The sequence below is a fragment of the Furipterus horrens genome, unplaced genomic scaffold (genome assembly GCF_987537825.1).
Source record: "Furipterus horrens unplaced genomic scaffold, mFurHor1.1.pri manual_scaffold_11, whole genome shotgun sequence".
Taxonomy (NCBI): Eukaryota; Metazoa; Chordata; class Mammalia; order Chiroptera; family Furipteridae; genus Furipterus; species Furipterus horrens.
Window position 1 is genome coordinate 55,890,832 of NW_028327181.1, and position 18,235 is coordinate 55,909,066.

General features: G+C 47.7%; 1 pseudogene; it reads left to right on the forward strand.

Moving 5' to 3' along the window:
- Window positions 1–682: 682 nt before the first annotated feature.
- LOC149997775 (cytoplasmic protein NCK2 pseudogene) lies at window positions 683–3,060 on the forward strand (annotated as a pseudogene).
- The last annotated feature ends 15,175 nt before the right edge of the window (window positions 3,061–18,235 follow it).

Here is an 18,235-nt window from a genome sequence, read left to right on the forward strand (position 1 = left end):
AGGGGAGATAAAGGCTTTCCCAGAGAAACAACAGCTGAGGGAGTTCATCACCACTATAGCTGACTACCAGGAAATGCAAAATGGAGTTTTCCACACTCAAATAAAGGATGCTAATTGGTGTCATGAAAACATATGAAAGTACACATCTCCCTGGTAAAGGGAATCATATAGTCAAATTCAGAACATGCTGTGCTGTAATGATGGTGGTAAATAACTGAAGCAGAATGGCTAAAAGATGAAAGCATTGGCCAACGCTGGAAGGTGGGAGGTGGGGGTGGAGCAACTCCTGGGAGCTGGTGAAGGGGACGTGGAGGCACTGGTGCAGGACAGTGACGGTGGCCTTGGGAAGTCCGCGGGGTCTGCTGCGAGCCTTGGGTGATGAAGGTCAGGCCCCTGACGTTAGCACTGTAACAGCGTCTGGGACAAAGTGAAAATGTGTGTGGAATCGGTCCCTGCCCCTTCAGACAGTCCAAATTTTATATATTGGTTTCCTATAGGTGGTTTCCCAGGTCAGAGTTGTCTGGTGAGATCGAGTGGGATTTGAGAATTTGAGGAATACCTTCGGCTAAAAAATTTACCTTTTGAGAAGTTTTGTTTTTGCCGGTCATCTCTCCTAACTGAGCACCAGGGAGGGACTCCGTGAAAGGGGACAGAAGAAGCTGTCACATCTCGGTAGGACTAAATTGCCCAACCAGACCAGAAACTTGACATTAAGAAGAACCAGCACATGTGGCTACTGAGTGACGGCAGGATGTAGTGGTGGGTGACGAACGTGGCCAGCAGGACAGGCTACGTGCCGTCCAACTACGTGGAGAGGAAGAACCTGAAGGACACACTAGGCCTCGGCAAGACCAAGAGGGAGACCTGCACTGGGATGTGTCCCGACATCCAGCACAGATGCTGAGTACCCTGCCAATGGGGGCAGTGCTGACTGCATCTATGACCTCATCATCCTGAACTTTGACTAGACTGTCTATGTGACCGAGTGGAAGGTGAACTGTTCCTGGGGTCGTGTGTCACTGTCATGGAGAAGTGCCATGATGGCCGCTGGCGTGGCAGCTACCATGGTCAGTTGGGCAGTTTTCCTCCAGCTACATCCTGGAGGAGGTGGGCGAGTTGGCCGCCGAGTCCCCCAGCTTCCTGAGTCAGCTGAAGGGCTCGCCTGAGCAATGGCCAGGGCACTACGTCCTGCATGGGGTCCAGAAACTGTACTCGTTCAGCTCAGGCACCGAGAAGCTCTCCTTCAAGCAGGGAGAGACCATGGGGGTAACTGAGAAGCCCCAGAACAACCCGTGGAGATGCAGGAATGCTTGGGGGCAGGCCAGTCTTTTCTTCCCAAAACTAGGTGGTGGTCCTCAGTGACAGGCCCGCCCTGTCCCCATCGTATGCCCCATAGGTCAGCTACTTGGGGAAGGGGCACAGGGCGCTTTGCAGGCAGAGAGTGGTACTATGGGGACAGCGTGCCTCCAGGGCGGGTTCACCCTCAGTGAGTGGTGTCTGAGGGTGACTTTCTCATTGGGGACAGCAAATCCTCGCCCAGTGACTTGTCCGTGTCTCAGAGCATCAGGGAAGAATGGACATTCCAAGGTGCAGCGTGAAGACTGTCTGCTGCATCGGGCAGTGGCGGGTCGACACCGTGCACAGTTGGTGGGACAGTACGGAAAGGCCCCCGTCCTCACCAGTGAGCACGGACAAAGCTGTAAGCATTGGAGGGTTTCAGTGATGTCCCCAGCCCCATGGCCCCTGCCACCTCCAGGCCCTGGTGCCACACTTACTTCCCCAGATGAAAGCAGGGTCCCTCAAGAAGTCATGGTGGGTCCCCTGCTCTCCTGCGGGCCTGCTCTATCCAGGGGCCCTTCCCCTGTTGGCTTCGTTTGCCTGGCTCGCCTTTCTGTGCAGGTCCTTTGTTTCTGTCTGCCTCCCTTTGCCACCCCAGGCCCTCCTTCTACAGTTCAAGCTTGCCCCCCACACCGCACCCTGGCCAGCTTTAGGGAATGAAAGATGGAAGAGGGGCGAGTATGTTCCCTTTGTTCCTTCTCAACTGGAAATAGCCTTAGACTTCACTGTTCACGGCACCATCACCCCTCAGTACACAGACATTGGGCGCAGCTGGAGGGCACTGAAGCTGCCCTTGATGAAGTGACCTGCAGTGTGCTCCCAGGTGACAGTCCTCCCAGATACCGGCAGCCCTTGCTGGTGTCCTTTGCTCTTTCTTGACTTTGAGACTCTCCAGGGAGTGGACATGCTTGCTGGTAGCAATACAGAACTAGGGGTGAGCTAGTAGTGAGGAAGCTGTCCCGTGCCTTTGGGGTTGTGATTGCAATAAAGAAAAACTCCCTCCAAGGTCTACCTGCCAGAGGGACTGCTGACTCAAACAGACAGATGTTTTGGTACTTAACCCTCAAATATACCATCCAACTCATCCTCTTTCCTTTTGCCCCTTGGCTTGTTGAAATTTCACAATTATGTATTAAATTCTCAAAATAATATGTACGTGTATTCATTTGTTGACACTAATACAGATGATAAAGGAAAAAAACCTGGTATTTCAGGAAGGGTAGTTACCAACACTTTGCTCATGCATGTGCGCGCGCGCGCACACACACACACACACACACACACACACACGAGGCTAAGAGCCTCTGCCACCCACAGTTGCTAACAGTAATAGCATTCACAGTAACAGCTATACACCAGCAGAACAATTTACGGAGCACTTACTAGGAATTAGACTGTGCTAAGTGCCTAGCACGGATGACCTCATTAACCCTCCTACAGCCCAGGAGGCAGGCTCTCATTCGCTCGTTTTACACATGAAGAGACAGATGCAGACAGCAGTGAGGCGACCTGTCCGACGTGGTAGCGCCGGGACAGAACCTGCTTCTTGCTGACCCTTCTGTGCTTATAGCTCAAGGCCCGGCAAGTTCCCGCCTCGAGGTGGGTGTGGAACCCACAGCCTTCCTGCCTTCTAAGTGTCAGCCTCCAGCCCCTCTGCCCTCTGAGCACTCCCTCCCAGGCGCTGGGTCGGCCACGGGGGTTGCTGGGAATGCACTGGACTAGAAGTGAGGTCCGGCAAGGCCCCTCCGCCCTAGAAAGCCTCTTAGCTCCAGCCTTGTCTGGGCCTGGATCACCCTCTGAAAACGCAGTCCCCAGTCACTGCCCAGAGGAAGGTTGATGGGGGTTCAGTGGTGGGGGCAGGAGATGGACAGCAGGCAGGGGGCACTTTGTCTACCCACCTGACTCCAAGGCTGCCTGTTTCCGGGTTTGGGCACACAGCTCGTTCTGGTCCGTCTGCTCCCAGGCCTGCACGGCCATGTCAAAGGGCAGGCATCCCCCATACCGAGGCACCAGGCGTGAGGGCACCTCCGGGCTATATGCCTTTTTTGGTTGACTTGTGCTTTCTCCAGAAAGGATACCCTCATCAAGCAGCCGCTGCTGGAATGCCTTCAGCTCCTCGTTTGCCATTAACTCCAAGTTATGGGCCGGTCGGTGCTGGAGGAACCTCTGCTCGTCCATCTCTGCTCTACTGACCGAGTCTGCGGCACGGGCCTTGTCTGTGGCGCGGGCCTTGTGTGCTCCACTGCTCATCTCAGTCCCGGATGGTGCTCCTTGGGGATGCTCACTCGGGACAGGCTGTAGTGAGGGGCATCAGGCAGGCGAGAACAGTGGTCATCTTTGGCCACCACCACCTCCCAATGCAAGACTCCCACATGGTTCATTATCATTGCCACTATTCAGCACTTTTGTACGCCCCAGGGCATCTGCCAGTGGATGGTATTGGGGGAAGGGAGGTGCAGGGGGAGGCAGGGAAAGGCACAGGAAGGAGGAGTACAGGGGGGGCTGGGAGACACTGGGAGAGGTCAGGTTCCTGAGCTGCTGGGTCAGGGCTGGGGGCAGTCAGGAGAGTGAGGGGGTGGGATGGGAGGATGGGTGTTCCCGACACTCACTGTTTGAGGCTCCTCAGTCTTCCCTCTCCTGGGGCCTGCAGTCCTGGAAGCAAGCCTTGTGCTGCGGTACTGACAGGAAGTGGGGGGAGGGGAGGAAGGGGGAGGCCAGGGTGGGCTTTTGGAGCCCAGGGTTGACCTCAGCTGCACAATCAGGTCTCTTTAGACTTCTCCTGGGCCCTGGAACACCAACCAGGAGGAACACTCTCAAGTAGCCAGAGGGGCGACAAAGGTCTTCCAGAGGAAATCACGTGGGGGAGTGGCCAGGCAAAGGGAGGGGCCATCACAGTCCAGGCCAAGCAGGAGCTCAGAGCCAGACACTCAGACAGGTCACAGCCCAGTCAGGCCAGGGGCATAAGTTCAGCTGTGCTGCTGCACTGGGTGCAGGGCCATGTAACACGGAGGGACATGCATCGTCACATGAGCAGCACCCTGCCGGTCCATCACCTAGAGCCTGCCCACGGAGCCAGGGCTGAGGCTCTTCAGGAAGCAGGGTGTGGGGCCAGGCCCAGCTCTCAGGATGGGTGGGCCCCCTAAGTCAGCCAGGGCAACTGCTTACCGGGGCACAGAGCAGGTGCAGGGAGCGTCTTGCCCGCCTCTTAGGTTTCTGGGCTTTTGAGGCCCGCTGAGTTCCTGTCTCGCTACAAGAGACATTGAGGTGTGTGTGTGTTGTGCCCAGGGGGCCGCCTGCCTTGGGGCAGCTCAGCACTCAGCTAGTAAATGCCCCCACCCCCATGCGAAAGAGGAATAGCCCCTGCCTCCTTGCAAAACTTGGCCTCTCGGAGCTCGCTTCTTCTTTTGTAGCATCGGCAGGTGTGTGCACTTTAGATGCAGGAGTGACGTCATCTACCTCATTCCCGGTTGTGTAGTAGTTTCGGGGGATGCCTTGAATTGACCTGGGCTGGGGAAGCCCAGGCCTAAGGAGCTTCAGCTCATTGCTCACCTGGACACAGACTCCTTGTGTGCCTGGTTCATTTATCTGAGCCTCAGTTTCCTCACCTATTAAATGGGACATCATAGGTTTGCCCAGAGGCTCAAATTAAGCAAAAGATATTACTAATCTTTAAAAATGTTATATATATATTTTAATGACCAATAAGCGTACTGGAGGACATTCAACAGGCAGACTTCCCAGGAGTGAAAAGTGCTGCCCTCGGGGGTGTGCTGATGAGTGGGATCTGAGCCTCCATGAAGGGCCCTTGAGACCCTGTGTGGTGGAGGTGAGGCCTGGAGCAGGGCTGTGATTTTGTTTATTTCTCCCTGACCCTAATTAATTCTGACACCAACTCTCTGGACACCAGCTGGGTGTCCTAGAAGTCAATTCAATTCTGACACTGTCTACTAGGTGTTAGCTCAGGTCCCGTGGGTTTGAGCACCCTGTCCCACAAGACTGCTTCCCACCTCAGTTCTCATGTCACCCACATTTCTGTACAAGTTGGCAACAAATTCAGAGATCTCAATGACCTTTTTTCAGATAATTTGCTTGAATGACTCACAGAACTCAGAAAGACACTTGACTTACTGGTTTACTAGAAAGGATAGAACTCGGTAACAACCACATGGAAGGGGTCCATAGGGAGAGGTTTAGAAGATTTTATGGAGAATTTATTACTTAGGCATGCCTGCATTCTCTGGCCTTGGTGACTGTTTTAATCTCCAGCCCCTCCCCCTGTAGGTCCTGCCTTGGTCCTTCTGGTGACCAGGCTCCATTCTGAAGTTACCTAGAGGCCCTCAGTCCTCTCACTAGTGTGCAAAGGACCTCTTATCCCTCCAGAAATCCCAAGGGCTGTGTGCCAGGAGACAGGGACAAAAAAGCAAAGATTTATGTTTTATTACATCATTAGGTGGCCCCCAGAATTCTGGGGAATATGGGAGACCCCAGGTCTTTAAGGTTAAGGCCAGGCAGAAACAGTCTGGTAGAGCAGAACAGCAGCAGAGAAATGTGCTCCCCAGTGCCCTTCTCCTCACCTTCCCAGCCAAGCAAAACCCTTGGCACCCAGTCACCTGTCCCGTTTCTTTGGGGCATGTCTCATCTGTGGGTACGAACTTGTGAGCTTTAGTGCTCTGAAGCTCGCAGCTATGGAGTTTGGGAAAGCTTGATTAATCCTCTACCTTTGGACACGTCTAGAAGGCCAGCGGAAGGGGGTGTGGAGGTCGGAGAAGCGAGGGGACTTGGTCAGATGTCACATCAGATCATCAGCTAAGCTGGACCGGGAACCGGTCCCTGCACTCAGAGACCAGGACTTTCTCACTGCACTCCCTTGCAGCGAGGTCTGTAGAGTCTGGAGGAAAAGATATGTTTTTCAGAATCAGAAGGACCACCTCTGCCTTTAGCAGTTTTATGGTTGTGGACAAGTCACTGAACTTGCTGTGTCTCAGTGTCTACATCTGTAGAACAGGGGAAATAACGCCTAGTTCATAGGGTGTAAAACCTGTCAACTGAGGGTCATTGGTGCCAATTCAACATCAAAAGGTATATTTAATTTGGGGTGTGGTGAAGGAGGAGAGGTAATTTAACGCAAACAGCTCAATTGTGAAACAGCATGGCTGTGGAACAGCGTGTCTGCAAGGCGACACAGGGCAAGAGGCGGTTCTCAGGTGCGTAGGCTCAGCTTAGTGTTGTATCTCAGCCATGGGCTGCCGCTTGGCCCTGTGTTGGAGGTCGGCCCTTTTGGGCTAGACACCTGTACTCTGCTCAGCTCTGTTCCAGTCTGGTCTGCAGAGACAGAACAGTTTTGCTCCTTTCTAGTGAGGTCTTTGGTGTATCATCTCTAGCTGGGAATATGCAGTCTTGGGTGGAAAGGAATGTGAGCTCCCCCGTGAGATGACTATATAGAGAGAAGTCCCTGCCCCTGGTCCTGACTGGTCTGTCCTCATGAAAATCGGGGAGTCCAAACCCTCACAGTGTGGTTCAAAAAGCACTGTTCTGATTGGCAAAAAGAAGCAGCTCTTATTGGTCATTAAAGATGTTAATGAGAATATAGCTGCGCAGCTCTGGTTGGATGGTGAAAGTCTTATTGGCGGAGTTAAGAGTCCAGGAACTCCTTTATAAAGGTTGGCCCAGACAGCAGGGAAAGAGTGTAGTTAGGCAGTTCAGTGCAGACAACAGGTAGTTTAGTGCAGGCTTCTCCTTGAATTGTGGTTTGCATAGAAGCCCCTGGTTGGGAAGTGCTGTGAGGCTTTGTATTTTTTTTCTTTTTTTGAGCCACAACAGTCACCAGGAGTTCTCTGGTAGATAATTTTTTTTTTATCGAGGTTGACATTTCTCTTTCAGTCAAAATGTGTTGACAACCCTGGCTGGTATAGTTAAGTGGACTGAGTGCTGGCCTGTGAACCAAAGGGTCAGCAGTTTGATTCCCAGTCAGGGCACATGCCTGGGTTGTGGGCCAGGTCCCTAGTTGGGGGCAGGTGAGAGGCAGCCACACATTGATGTTTCTCTCCGTCTCCTTCTCCCTCCCTTCCCTTCTCTTTAAAAGTAAATAAATGAAATCTTTAAAAAAGAATAAAGTGAGAAGAAATTATTTCTATTAAAAAAAAAAAAAAAACGCGTTGACAGACAGTGTTGATAATCTCATGTTGTTTGTCTCACGCCATTGTCAGAGTGGTTTGGCTACCTGCCCTGGCTCCATCAAGGCTCCTGTGACAGGGTAGTAGCCAACTGAGGAACAAGAGCCATCTGCTGACAAGAGGTCTCCCAGGTACCTGTCAAACTAAACATAAAATCCATCATAAAAGCAGTCAAAAGAACTTGGGGAAGCTTAAAGGACAACCAAGGCATTTAGTTCATCGGAGAAATCAGGAGTAATTAACAAAAGGTATTTGGCATCAGGAGTACTGTGGTTTTAAGCATCATAAATTACAAACATGGAGGAGATACAGTGACTTGACGGATCATTTGTCTCCTTCACGCAATCATTACTTGAGTTTTTGTAGGAGGTTTTAGACATTTGGTTACACAGAACATCAATAGCTTGACAACGAAATATCTTAAAATATTAGAATAACAACAAGCAAAACAATTTGCAACACTGACCTTAAAATATCCCTGAGCTCAGTTGGGGGCCAGCTGAAAATATCAGACAGTTTGAATCCTAACCAGCCAGTGGTGCTAGAGGTGAAACTGGAATGTCCTTTAAGAGATGGTGCAATTCTAAGGAGCTTGGCTGTTTCCATTTCTACCCGGGAAGAATTATTTACCCAGGTACAGCGGAAGGTATTGGCTATGGCCTAAACTCTTCCTTGGGCTGCAAGAAAACATCTAAGGCACGCCTGCTGTTGAGGGTAACTCAAGGTAGGGACCGTAATGATCTTTTGAGCTTTGATGGCTCTAGTGGGTGAGGGTGCTATTCTGTCAATGGTTCTGGTTAGGTTTTTGATCATGGCCTAATTAAGCAGTGTCAAGGCCACTCCCCAAATACAGGGTGGGGCAAAAGTACATTACAGTTGTGAGTACGTGCAACACAAAGTTTATAAAGCTATTGTAACAATCATACCCTGCATGTCTTTTTTCATACAAACGATTCTAAACCCACTTTTGCTTCACCTTGTATGGTTCTGAGGAAGCTAGTACCCTCATCTCCTGAAAAACCTGCTGGAAAATCACATTCCACCGAAAGGCCACAAGAATTAGCCTCATAAACAGAGGGATCCTCCTCAGGTAGTGGTCTACCATTGATGGGCCCTCTTTTTCCTCTGATGAGACTTTGGAGGTGTGGGTGTTATCATTCTGAGGACAGTAAAAGGGGATCTGAAGTGACCCAAAAGGCAATGCTCAGCACACCTCCAGCTATCTAGACAATCAAATGCCTAAGGCTAATTTTTGTATGTACAGACAAAAATATAACCTGTGGAGGGCACAAAGGGTCCCTGTGAGAATCTGCTCATTTATGGATTTATTAAGAGGAAGGACTGTGAGAACATTTTCCAACCAGGCTTCAGTCTGGTTTGAACATTTCCATAGAAGTCCTTTGAATAGTGCAGGGCGAACACTTAGGTTCATAAGGGTGTGGGCTCTTTTCACTCACAAGGGCCTCACACAGTGGTCAGTGCTGAAGTAGGTGCAATCAGATTTAAGGCATTTAAGACATAGGTAGTGATGTGACAAAGGCTGGCTAGTAACTAATTCAACTGTGGGAGAAGGTTGGGTCCCACCTGGAGAGGGTGTGACGATGTATAGAGTGAGTGTAGACACAGGGGAAAGGTGAAACTACCTTTTCCAAATTCACCTGCTAAGTTTCAGAAGGAGAGGCTTTGGTGAAATCTATAGTAATGTTAGAGACAGTTGAGAATTTGCTAAGAGGAATAACTATGGGAGCATCAGTATCCTCAGAGGTGGAAACAAACATTGTATGGCAGATCCAGCATTTGAACAGGTTCCCTGCAGACACTAAGGTTTGATGATTATATCATCATTTTTTCATGCCAAGGTATCCTGTTTCCAAGGGTTAAAAACCACAAAAATCAGGAAGTCCTGTATAGTTGAGGGTTAATGATATGAAATTACTAGAACATATGATCTAAAACATAGGGAAGGTGCCCTGGCTGGTGTGGCTCAGGGGATTGAGTGCTCACCTGAAAACTGAAAGGTTTCTGGTTCGATTTCCAGGCAGGGCACATGCCTGAGTTGTGGGCCAGGTCCCCAGTTTGGGGTGTGTGAGTGGCAACCACATGTTGATGTTTCTCTCCTTCTCTTTCTCTCTCTTCGTTCCCTTCTCTCTAAAAATAAATAAGTAGATCTTAAAGAAATAAAAATACATAGGAAATGTAACTGGCTTGCTGTGAGATGGTTAAAGTCATTAAAATACCCCCCAAATAATTGTTATGGCAACTGTGAAATAGGCATTAGAGTTATGCATAGTAGGAGTTTCACTTAACTGCCCCAGTCCTGGATCCTGGGAGAAGCCATCTTCTTAGAGCGCCATATGCTGTTCGTCTGAGCAGTTTTCCACCCTGGAGAGCTTTGACTTGAGGTCTCCTATAGTCTGGGGTGTTCAAGCAGTCAAATCAGGTGCAAGTGCAGGAGCCTTTTTAAATCAAAAACATAAATTCACAAATGAATGCCTTTTACCTTTCAACTCAGGGATTAGTTAACAATACTCGATAAGGTCACTAAAATGTGAGGCTGGAGGGAGTCCTTGTGCAGATGTCTTTTTCAACAGCCAGTATTTTCAGGTTTAGGCCACAGCATTTGGTGTTTTAATCTCCTGGGAATGGGTTGTGGAAAGTTATTCCTAGAGCTAGCATTAATTTCAAAAGCCCATATAATAAGTCAGGTTCACACATCACCAGATCTAGTCTCATAGGTATTCTACCAATTTTATTTTATTATTTTTAAAAGATTGTATTTATTTATTTTTAGAGAGAGGAAAAAGGAGGAAGAAATAAATGGAGAGAAACATCAATATGTGGTCACCTCTCACGCACCCCCAACTAGGGACCTGGCCTGCAACCCAGGCATGTGTCCAGATTGGGAATTGAACCAGTGACTTTTTGGTTCACAGGCCAGTTCTCAATGCACTAAGCCACACCAGCCAGGGCCTGCTACCAATTTTAGAAGAGACAATCAATGTTTACCAAAGGGAATAGATCTCAGGTTAAGCAATACAAAAAAAAATTAAAGGATTTAATGTTTCACTAACTGAATTTTAACTATCTTGTCAGTTTGTTCTATTAAACCAGAGGACTGTGCATGATAAGCGCGATGGAAATGCCTTAACATCAGCTAAGTTTTGTGTACCTGGTGTAGAATTTGTCTCATAAAATGGGTTCCTGAATCACTATGGGATTTTGTGGGGATTTTTCAAGCAAGAAAACTTTTTTTTTAAAGAAGCATTTTAGTAACTGCTATGACTGTGGCCCTTAGATGTGAAACCTCTTCCACCTAGTTAGAATACATACTAATCAACATAAATATATTTTTGTTCTTTATTAGGGGGCACTGGCTTGAAATCCACTTCCCAGCTCAAATATACATAACTGGTTTTACCTTCCTATCTTGCAAAGAGCTTATTTTATTTAGTTATTTATGTAAAGACCACAAGCAATTATAGAAATTTAAATGGTTAAAAGCAAAATTTAGCTCTATAAGTATTAAGAAGGTTTGGGTTACCTAAACAACCAAAGACCTGATGATGCAGAGCACAGAGAATAATTTTGATAAGCCCTAAAACTTTTAGTTTTCCTTTGTAATTTTTTATAAGAGCATACCTATAGTATAGCAACACTTTTGTCCTTTTAACAGTGAAAGAAACCCAAATTCCAATTCTTTGTGTTCTTTTGATATCTAAAGAAAATTAATTTATTAAACAAATCCGTTTCAATCTTAGTTGGACCATACATAAGATTTTTTCAAGATTCTGCCTCCATAAACTTTCTACAACTTCCAAAAACCTTCTGCAACTGCCATATCTTTAAGCTTTTGTTCTAGTATTTTTCTTTCTTGTTCTAAAACAATCCCTTTAGGACAAAATTATCTTTTTTCTTCAATAAAAATGCATTTTCACTTCTCATACCTTCTTCTTCTTCCTTTTTTTTTTTTTTTACAAAACACCCATCTTATTCTATCACCACAACACCCAATCAGGTTTTTTTTTTTTTTGTGAGTGTCTGGATCTTAACCTGAGGCATGTTGTGTCTTCTAGCCTTTCAAAATGACACACTAAGGTCTCTAAACTCATCACCCTATTTTCCCCATTGGTCAGCTAGCCCCAAAGCTGGCAGAGCACTGGACAGTTGTATGTCCTTCTTAGTTAAAATAGCTTCCTTAAGCTAGTTTTTGTTTATTAAAGATCAGTGCTAGATCACGTGTAGTTGAAAAGCACTGTGTTAGTTTCTGTTATTTCTTCAATTGGTATGAGCACTCATTTGTTTTAAGCCTATTAAATAGGACCTTTTAACAATCTAAAATTGAATTTAGAAATCAGTTATGGCACTACTCTCTGGTGGCAAAATATACCTTATCTGTAATACACATACATAGACAACACAGTAATACAAAACTCAAAAGAGAAATTATGGATTCAAATATGTTTTCTGGCAGATGGGCTAAGTGACAGTTTTGCTCTAGTGGCCAAGGCTTTTTATGCTTTAGGAATTTCTTTAAAGTGTTTCTTAAAAGCAAAGAAGGTATTCTATTGTCTCCGACAGGTTTGAAATCCTCTAGTTTAAGGTTTTGCCTTCAGATTGGCTTATCAACAAGCACAAAGAAAAGAACATGGAAAGCAAGTGTGTGCAATAAAGCCAGAAGCCGCCAAAGTACAGAGAGTGTCCCCCAAAGGCCTGTTGAAAGGGCCAGAGTGTTGAAAGGGGCAGATTTTACTGGGGGAGGAGAGAAAGTCTGAGAATAAGGGGGTGCATGCCCTTCTGGAAACAAAGAATATGGGGGAAAAAAAGAAATGGAGCAGAGAGTAGCCAGTGTGGTAGGCAATAGTTGGGGTGTAAAGTGAGGGGTCTTGCTGAGGACTCAGTAAACCTGGCTTTGATCCCAGGCACAAGGGTAAGAGGAAATGTTTTTTCCATGACACACTCTTTTGTTTCAGTTCCAAAGTGCTGGCTTCCTTTTCTAATTGATCAAGGCATTTACGCAATTTAGAATATTTTCTTTTTTCTAAGGGATGTGGTTTCTTGATTTTATTTAGCACTCTCAAGCTACCAATTTAAAAAAACGGTTCCTATTGTTTTGGAGAGGTACGTTAATTTTTTTGTTCTAATTGAGTGTGCAAATAGACAAGCTTTAGGATTTCAAAGGAACCCTATCTTGGCCAACAAGCTTGAAAGCTTATGTGATTTTTGTCTAGAAAACTAGCCAAATACAATTTTGTGAACTGCAATTTTTGTTCATACAATCAGCCAAAATTCCCCATGCTGCCATCTAGTGGTGGTTGATTAGCATGGAAAGTGAAGAGCATAGGTTTCTCATTTGTGCTTCTCCTTATGGGTGGTGTATCTCTTCCAGATGCACCCCTTCCAATGGAAGCATCTTTTAGGGTGCCTGCCAGCTTGGGCGTCCCTGGAAGCCTTATGGGTAAAGTTTGGTTTCAACCTGGAGGATACCCTTCCTAGGTACCAAATGTGATGAAGAAAAGACCTTTCTGGAGGATACTGTTTTTAGTGCCGAACACAACTGAGGGGTACCTCTCCTAGGCATCATGCCTGAGTCATACAGAGGGGTACTGTCAGTCCAAATGTTGAACCAAAGCCACCAGAGGAGAGTGCCCTACCCAAACTGATTAAAGTCTCCAAAATGTCAACCACAGCGTGGGCAATCTTGCACCTGAGAGGACTTACCTGAGACCCTCAGGCACCACGAGGAAGCCAAATCAAGCACAAGGGGCTCATGCAGGTAACAGGTGCATTAGTTCTAAGACGGCACCAGGAGATCAGGTCATTGCTTCAGCGCCCCATGTTAGGTGCCATATAGTGTCAGCCAGTGGCCATTGGCAACAATCAAACGGCAATAGAAATCCCCAATTTGGGGGGCAGTGAAGAAGGAATCTTTGTGGAGTGCAAATGGCTCAACATTGAACAGCAGAGCTGCAGAATAACAAGCCTGTGAGGCGGCTCAGTAGAGCTGCAGATCAGTGATGACTCAGCACAGCTGGGGAACAGCATGGCTGCAAGGCCGTCCTCAGTGAGGTGGCTGTGTGCGGCTGGACAGCTCTGCTCTGCTCCATTCTGTGCTCTGTGTGCTCTGGTCTGGCAAGGTGTCTTTGCTATTGCAGCTCCAGCCAGGGAAACACAATCTTTAGTTCCCTTTGGAAAGGGAGATTGGGTCCTCTGAGCCCAGAGGAGCTGACATAAAAAAAAAAAAAAAAAAAGCCTTCACCCCAGTCCTTGATTGGTCCATTCTCATGCAAATGAGGATTCAAAATCCTCATAGCTGTTTTGGTCCCCAAAGCACTGTCCTGATTGGTTGAAGCGGAACACTTGTAATTGGTCAGTGAAGATGGAAGGGGGCAGAAGATACAGTTGCATGGCTCTGATTGGACAGGGAATGTTTCAGCGCTATTGGTGGAAATAGGATCCAGGAACTCCTCAGTGAGGGCTGGCTCAGCTGACCGTGCACAGTGCAGGAAGGCAGGTCATTGTGGGAGGCAGGCATGTCACTGCAGGCTGCTCCCTGAAGTGTGGCTTGTGTGAGAGGACCCTGTCAAGTAACGGCTGTGAGGCTCTGTTTTAAAATTTGAGCCCAGTTAACCCCCAGGAGTCCTTGGTAGGATTCTTCTTTCTTGGGATGGGCTTGAGGTGGGAGTGAGACTACAAACCAGTCACTTTGTTACTTAATTTGCTGAGGAATTGTTAATGGATGCAAGTGACGCTGTTGCCCAGTCAGAGGCTAGAGGCTTTATGGGTATTGCCAGGTTTGTATCCAAATACATTGTGTGGTGTGGAAACTGTCCTGTGGGAGCCCAAACAATAAAGCTCTTTTCTCTGCACATTCAACAGAAAAGACATTGGTACTAGCTTAAGCGAAAAAGGGGACAGTTAAAAAAAGGAAGCAGAACGTTTCCTGAAGCTCAAGGGCACAGATGAATTGTGGATTTAGCAACACAGTGGAAACAGCAATTGGAAGGCTGAGCATTCTGGATGCCCATGGTCTCCATCCTTCATCCCTGCCTCTCTTTGCCGATCTGTTTGCTTCATTTTCTCTCCTATTGCAGGCTGGTTCTCTCTGTAATTCCCAGTAACTGGGCCCTGCTGACATCTCTGTGGCTGGTCTTCTGGGGCTAGGGAAAAGGGCCACTTGTGTAAACGTGGCCATTCCTGCAACAATTGAGCCTGTGGGGGGAGTGGGGCTCTGGTGAAAAAGGAGGGAGGGCCAGGCAGGCAGCGCAGGAGGGTCCATCACACTCCACTCCTGGCGGCCATCACGGGAGCACTGCCCCTTTCCCCCCAGCACAACACACAAACATCGCACATACAGCCGTCACTGCCAGGCTTTCCCTCACCTGCAGTATTTCAGAGATGCCTGGGCCTAACACAATCTACTTTTACTGTGGAAAACAGCAAACAGTTAAGGTCTCTGCTGAAGGGACCCAGTCCCCAGGCACTCCTGCTCCTGCCAGCAGAGGTGAAGGGGGCGGTTCCTCTGAGGAGGGTGGACAGCCCCACTGTCAGCTGTCCTGGGAAGTGGTTCATCTGGGCCAGGAGGACGTGGGTCCCACCTGTGGGGTACATGGGTCTGGTCCCGACAGTACCGTTATTTTTGTCTGGTTTTGGTATAAAACGTCGGCACAGATGCTGTCAAGTGGGGCAGAATTCAGATCCTTAAAACATCCACTGGCTGCATCCCACCGGTAAAAGACAACTGGGATCTCTTGGAATTCAGGGGGTGCCACTGTGTATTTAATGCAATAATGAGTCCAGGCCCACAAAGAGGAATAGAAGCCCATGGTTTGGGCAGTCGTAGTCTGTCTGGTAGTAGGAAATAATGACCTACTTTCAGATTTATCTTCTGGGCCCATAGTGAGCAGTAACAGTCCAGCCTCAGGACTCTCTGCAGCAGATTTGCGTTTCCGAGTTAGGAATGACAGTGAGCGTTTTCTCACAGAGGCTGGGGGTGGGGGTGGGGTGGGGGCTGAGTGGGTTGGAGGGTGGTCAGGAGGGCTGACTCTGCAGCCAGCCTGCCAGAGGTTGAGTCCCAACTCCACCACTTAGTTTCTGTGAGTATTTAGGGACATCACCATCTTTCTGCCTCCATTTTTTTGGTAAAATGAAGATGATAGTAGTACCTGTCATGAAAGAGTTTGTGATAGTTAATTTTATGTCAGCTTGACTGGGTCATAGTGCCCAGATATTGGGTCGAACATTATTCTGGATGTTTCTGTAAGGGTGCTTTTAGATGAAATGAACGTTTACATTAGTAACAGTGAGATTAGTAGAGAAGACTGTCTTCACAGTGTGGTCAGTGTCGTGTAATCATTTCAAGGCCCGAATAGAACAAAAGACTGACATGCCTGAGCTAGAGGGAATTCTGCCAGCAAATGGCTGCATCAGCTCTACCCTGGGTCTCTGGTCTGCAAGCCCACCCTATAGATTTTGGACCTGTCAGCCTTCATAATCATGTGAGTTTATTCCTTAAACTAAATCTCTCTCTGTGTATACACACCCTATTGGTTCTGTTTCTGTGGATACCCTAATACATGCTTGTCATTAAAGTTTAATAATTTATAGATGTAATACTTATAGGACTGGCCTGGTGGCTGCACCAGACTATAACTTCAGTGTTTGCACCTGACTGGGTTCAGCTTCAGAGGTGTCCATATTCTCTTGCTCTTTGAACACAACCTGGGCTACTGAAAATATCCTCATATCTGCAGCAATGGTTGAGGGTGATTTGGGTTTCCCCAAATGTCATGGTCTTTTTATGTCACCAAAAAGGGACCAGGACAGGGCCAAGGCAGTCTGTCCTGGTACAGCTTGGAATGTGTGGTTTCTTGACTTTGTGTAGGAAAGGATTCCAGACAGGTGTCCAGGTGATTTTGAGAGTATGTTTAGTAAAGTTCAGAACAGTGAAACAGAGGAAGCACTTAAGATAGAAGAAACAAGAACTCAGTAACAGAAGTGAGCGTAGGCTGAGTGGTCTAGACTCAGGAAGGAAGTCACAGTGAGAGAATGGAGCTCAGGTGGGGCTGCTTTTGGCTCAATGAAAAGTTAGGCAAGAGGAGGACCCTTTGAGCTTAGGAGAAAGTAAAATTATGCACCCGAGAAAAGGTGGTGGTGGGGAAGAGTACACACTGGGTCTTTTGTGTTAAGGTGGTTTTTTTAAAAAAAGTATTTCTCTCTTTTTAAATTTATTTACTTTTAGAGAGAAGGAAAGATGGGGAGAGAAACAGCAATGTGCGAGATAACGGGGGACCTGGCCTGCAACCCGGGCATGTGCCCTGACTGGGAATCGAACAGGCGACCTTTTGGTTCACAGGCCAGGGCTCAGTCCACTGAGCCACACTAGCCAGGGCTGGCTTGAGGGCTTTTATCTGTTTTCTGCAGGTGAGCATTTTAGGAGGTCTCAATCAGAATATCCGTCGGCTTTCCAGTTGTGTCCTTTAATACGCTGATTCATCAAAATGAGTGTACAGTGGGGTTTGGGATAATTTGGTCAGCTTCACCTCTAGCTTGGATTTGTCTGGTTCTAATTGCTTTTACTTTTGTTTGTTTTTTATTCCTGTGACTGAATTCATTTTGGGGTTAGGCTGGCACTGATGGCACACACTGGGTCTCTGTTATCTATCTCCCTGACTAGGGTGATTTCAGCTACCCGCTGTCAAGCTGGGGAAGAGAGATGTAAACCGTCTGCTCCTAAGTGTCTTGGGTTAGGGAGGATAGGGGCTTGTGATTTCTTATCTGGCTGTTAATTGCTCAGCTGTTCATTGAACTAGTTTGTCTCTGATTCCCTCAATTCACATGTAAAGGAATTTTTCTAGCTTCTTACTAATCTGCCTCCCTAAGAGGTGGTGTGGCAGGAAGTGGGAGGCTGACCCCAGACACCCTGCCTGCAGTGACCCTCTAAACACATGGCCCCAACAATCACCACAGCCCCAGCTGGGACTTAAATCTTGGAGGACAGTGTCTGGGACAGGCCCTGAGCTACTGGACTTCAGCTTTATCTTCCTGTGGAGAGCAGCTGGGTTTTCCCTTGAAAATGAACTGAATTAGAGCCTGTAAATGAGCACTGTCCTGTGCAATGTGATGAGAGGCCAAAGAAGAGACACCTTAGGCCGTGTGGTGGAGGGTAAGGAAAGTGGGCGAGACCCAGGCAGATGGCAGGAAGAAGTGACTCTGAGGGAGGAGGTGACAAAGTGGGGAGGGAGGTACAATCAACATGGGCTGCTGGATATTGGACAGGGGTAGCCTGGGTGGAGCTTTGCTCTCACTAGTTGAGAACGACATTGGTACAAATGACTCAACACCAATGGGCTTAATTCTAAGATTACTGATTCACTGGGGCCAAGGGGGTGGCCTACTAGTGGGGGAATTATTACCAGGGTGGATCTTTGAATCCCACGGACAGTACGGTAGCCAGGAAGAGAACTATAGGATATATTTGGGGAATGCCCCTTTATCATTTACCTATTCATAAATCCTCATTCAATGCGCACTATGTGCCAGGGACTGTCCTAGGCACCGGCAATACACTGATGGGTGGGTCGGACATGGTTCCGGCCTCAGGGAGCTCACCATCTAGTGGGGAGAGACCAGGAGAAATGTAATAGGCTCTAATGGGGTGAGGGACACAGGGTGCTCAGGGACACAGGGCAGAGGCACCTAAGCCAGCTGTAAGGACATGGAATCAC